The 4265-nt window shown below is 37.6% G+C and overlaps 1 pseudogene; it reads left to right on the top strand.

Annotated features, from left to right (window-relative positions):
* Window positions 1–1453: 1453 nt before the first annotated feature.
* Window positions 1454–3644, top strand: LOC140507720 (heat shock protein HSP 90-beta pseudogene; annotated as a pseudogene).
* The last annotated feature ends 621 nt before the right edge of the window (window positions 3645–4265 follow it).

A 4265-nucleotide genomic window follows, 5' to 3' on the forward strand; every position in this document is an offset into this window, starting at 1 on the left:
GGGAGAAAATTTGGAACTCAAAATTTTGTGGAAATGAATGTTGAAAACTTAAAATGAATAAATAAATAAATCAATTTTAAAAAAATTAAAGAGCATTTCCCACAGCATTAGCTTACCCATTATTTAATGGTTCCTTATTTCCTTAGGAAATTTTCTCTTGGCATAATCTACTTTAATTAAAATGTTGTCATCCACTTTTTTTGACATGGCAATTTCTGAGGCAAACAACGTCACAGTAATTACTAAAGTCGTGTTAAGGTTCTTCCACATCAGTTGTTTTTTTTTTTTTTTTGATATTCACTAGTCCCCACATTCTAATATCAGAGTATACTCAGCAAAATGGATTGAAGGTAGAGTTGGATGGAGTTGAGTTTTCCCTGTTGTTTGTACATTTTAGCCCTGCTATCCATCAAAATCAAATTGCTCAAAACATTCAAACAAACATAAGCTAAATTATCCTTCCACATGCATAAAAATTCTATGATTTTTCCTCATATATATTTTTACATTCATGAAAACATTAAGCTATGGCTTTATGTTGTTTTCATGCTTGAATTCTGTAATGTACTTTAATGAGTCATTTACAAACGTAGAAGACGGAAACTCATCAACATTTAACAACTTAGAACTTTGGAACTAAAGTTACTCCAGAAGAAAGATAAACATGGAAATCCCAAAGATCAAAGATTGTTTTGGCTACATAGGTAAAAGCAATGATTCTGAATGTGCATGTCATTCTTTATACCATGAATAAGGATCACATAAGTAGGCAAAACATTGTGGAACTATGACTTTCTTCATCTGGCATTATTTACTCCTATTCCCAATGAGACACCCTGATCCTTTGTTCATTAGAAAGTTTCTGAAGGGCTTCTCTATATATTCATTTCTCTTCTGGGGTGTTTCTTTGGCTTCTGTAGTTATACAGATGTATTTGTTTTATGTAGGTACATCCACAACTGATACCAACAAAATGAACACTTTTGTTTCTTTTAAAAAGAATCTGTTGCAATGGATTTCAGAAACTTTAGAGAGAAAAAAAAATACCTTCGGGATTTCTGAAGTAATAAAACATCCACCAATCTCACATGTCTTCTTACATGCTCTCTGCCTACACACATCAACTGTAGCTATCAATTGCCCCTTAACTCTTTAAATTCTTACTCCTCTATGAAACCATTCCCAATCTTTTTTCAGATCTTCTCTGGTTTTTCTCTACCTTAGAAATCCTTGCCTATGCCATCCAATTAGCACTAATATGAAATTATCTTGCATGATTAAGAAACTCTCATATGGATCTCCAGTCACTGTCTATATTTCCATGTGTCTCTTGCCTTTTTTGAAAAGACTCTTAAGAACTTTTCTTGTGCCAAGCTCCTCGTGGTGCCTGGTCTTCAGAGTTGCTGGACTCAGTCCTTCTCTGAACTGGCCTTTTTATCTGCAAGGGCTCAAGATGTCTGAGGAAGTACAGTGTGGAGAGGAGGAGGTGGAGGCCTTTTCCTTCCAGGAAGAGATTTCCAAGTTTAAATCCTTGATTATCAACACCTTTTATTCTAATAAGGAAATCTTCCTTGGAGAGATTATTTCCAATGACTTTGATCCACTGGACAAGATGTGCTATGAGAGTCTGACAGATCTGTCCAAATTGGACAGTGGTAAAGAGCTAAAGACTGGCATCATCCCAAACTCTCATGAGCATACTCTGACTTTAGTGGACACTGGCATTGACATGACAAAAGCTAATTTGGTCAATAATTTGGGAAATATTGCCAAGTCTGCCATCAAAGTTTTAATGGAGGCTTTGTAGGCTGGAGCAGATATTTCCATGATTGGTCAGTTTCGTGTGAATCTCTATTCTGCTTATTTAGTGGCAGAGAAAGTAGATATTATCAGCAAGCACAATGATGATGAACACTATGCCTGGTAATCTCTTGCTGGTGGCTTTTTCAGTCCATGCTTAGCATGGTGAGCCTATTGGCAGGGAAACCAAAGGTGTTCTTACATCTGAAAGAAGACTCGATCTAGTGTCTGGAAGAGAGGAGGGTCCAGGAAGTTGTAAAGAAACACTCTCAATTCGTTGGCTATCCCATCGCATTTTATTTGCAGAAAGAATGAATGAAGGAAATCAGTGATGATAAGACAGAAGATGACAAAGAGAAGGTAGAGGAAGAACGAGCCAAAGATAAGGAGAAACTCAAGACTGAAAATGTAAGATTTAATGAAGATGAAAGCAAGAACAGTAAGAAGAAAACTGAGAAAATCAAGCAGAAATACATCTATCAGAAACAGCTGAACAAGACTAAGCCCATCTGGACACGTAATCCTGATGACATTAACCAAGAGGAATATGATGAGTTTTATAAGAGCCTCACCAATGATTGGGAAGATCACTTGGCTGTAAAGCATTTCTCTCTGGAAGGTCAGCTGGAATTCAGAGCTCTGCTCTTCATTCCCAGCTGGGCTCCTTTTGATCTCTTTGAAAACAAAAAAGAACAACATTAAGCTTTATGTACAGCTTGTGTTCATCATGGACAGTTGTAATCAGCTAATTCCTGAGTATCTTAATTTTATCCAGGTGTGGTGGACTCTGAGGATTTGCCTCTCAGCATTGCCAGAAAGATGATGCAGCAGAGTAAGATCTTGAAGGTCATCTGTAAGAACATTGTCAAGAAGTGTCTATAGCTCTTCCCTGAAAGGACAGAAGACAAAGATAATTACAAAAAGTTCTACCAGGCATTCTTGAAAAACCTGAAAAACTTGAAAATTAGAATCCATGAGAACTCAACCAGCAGGTGCCATCTATCTGAACTGCTGCATTATCACACTTTTCAGTCAGGAGATGAAATGACCTCCTTGTCTGAATGTGTTTCCAGAATGAAGGAAACCCAGAAATGCATCCACTATATCACTGTTGAGAGCAAAGAACAAGTGGTGAACTCCGCTTTTGTGGAACGGGTAAAGAAATGAGGTTTTGAAATGATATACGTGACAGAGCCCATTGATGAGTACTGTGTGCAGCAGCTAAAGGAATTTGATGGGAAGACCCTTGTCTGTGTTACTAATAAAGGGCTAGAACTTTCAGAGAATGAAGAAGAAAAGTAAAAATGGAGGAGAGCAAGACAAAATTTGAGAACTTGTGCAAGCTAATGAAGGAAATTCTGTATAAGAAGGTTGAGAAAGTGACATTCTTGAGTCGGCTGGTATCTTTACCCTGTTGCATTGTGACTAGCACATATGGCTAGAGAGCCAACATGGAATGCATCATGAAGACCCAAGCATTGAGAGACAACTCCACAATAGATTACATGATGGCCAAGAAGCACCTGGAAATAAACCCAGATCACCCCATTGTGGGGACTCTCAGGCAGAAGACTGAGACTAACAAGAATGACAAGACTCTGACAGACCTGGTCGTGTTGCTTTTTGAGACAGTTCTGTTGCCTTCAGGCCTCTCCTTTGAAGATCCCCAGACTCACTCAAATAGAATTTACCACATGATTAAGCTAGGTCTTTGCACTGATAAGGATAAAGTGACAACAGAAGCACTCAGTGCTGCTGCTCCAAATGAGATCCCCCCACTTGAAGGTGATAAAGATGCACCCCACCTGGAGAAGGTGGATCAGAACCCCCCACTCTCTGCATAATTTCATGTTTCCCATAGCATCAGGAGAGTCCCTATCCTTGCCTGGCTACCTCTGCCAATGTCTAGTGGTTGTTTGTTTTCCTCCTGTGAATTTCCAGTGTGTTAGGGCAGGGCTTACAGGGTCCCAGTTCCCTCTGTCCTGCTCTGGGGAGTATGATGTTGTGCATTGTGTGCTGTTAATATTTATTTTTTTCTGAAATTAAAGTATGCAGAATAAAAGGAATACAGTTTTTATACGAAGAAAAAAAGACTTAAGTTTAATGAGGGAAAGGATCATTTCTTTGTATTTTCCCAAATTCCCCTCAGAGATTCTTCTGCATAGTGGTTACTCAAAAAATAGATATTTTCAATTTTTAGGTATCAGTAACTTCTTTCTTACCTCTCACTGTTATAAAAGTATGTGATATTTGTATATATGCTTGCATTTTTGTATGCATTCTTATTTCTACACAAATTGAGGTGGGGGGACATATACAATATATAATGTTTAAAATAATGTACGATATAATATGTATTTGTGCTGTGTACATATGTGTATGCATTTATATGTATGTATTTACAGATACATATATACATACATACACAACATGCAATACATACAGAAGTAATAAGTAGTCAATAG

This window comes from Notamacropus eugenii, chromosome 5 (genome assembly GCF_028372415.1).
Source record: "Notamacropus eugenii isolate mMacEug1 chromosome 5, mMacEug1.pri_v2, whole genome shotgun sequence".
Classification (NCBI taxonomy): domain Eukaryota; kingdom Metazoa; phylum Chordata; class Mammalia; order Diprotodontia; family Macropodidae; genus Notamacropus; species Notamacropus eugenii.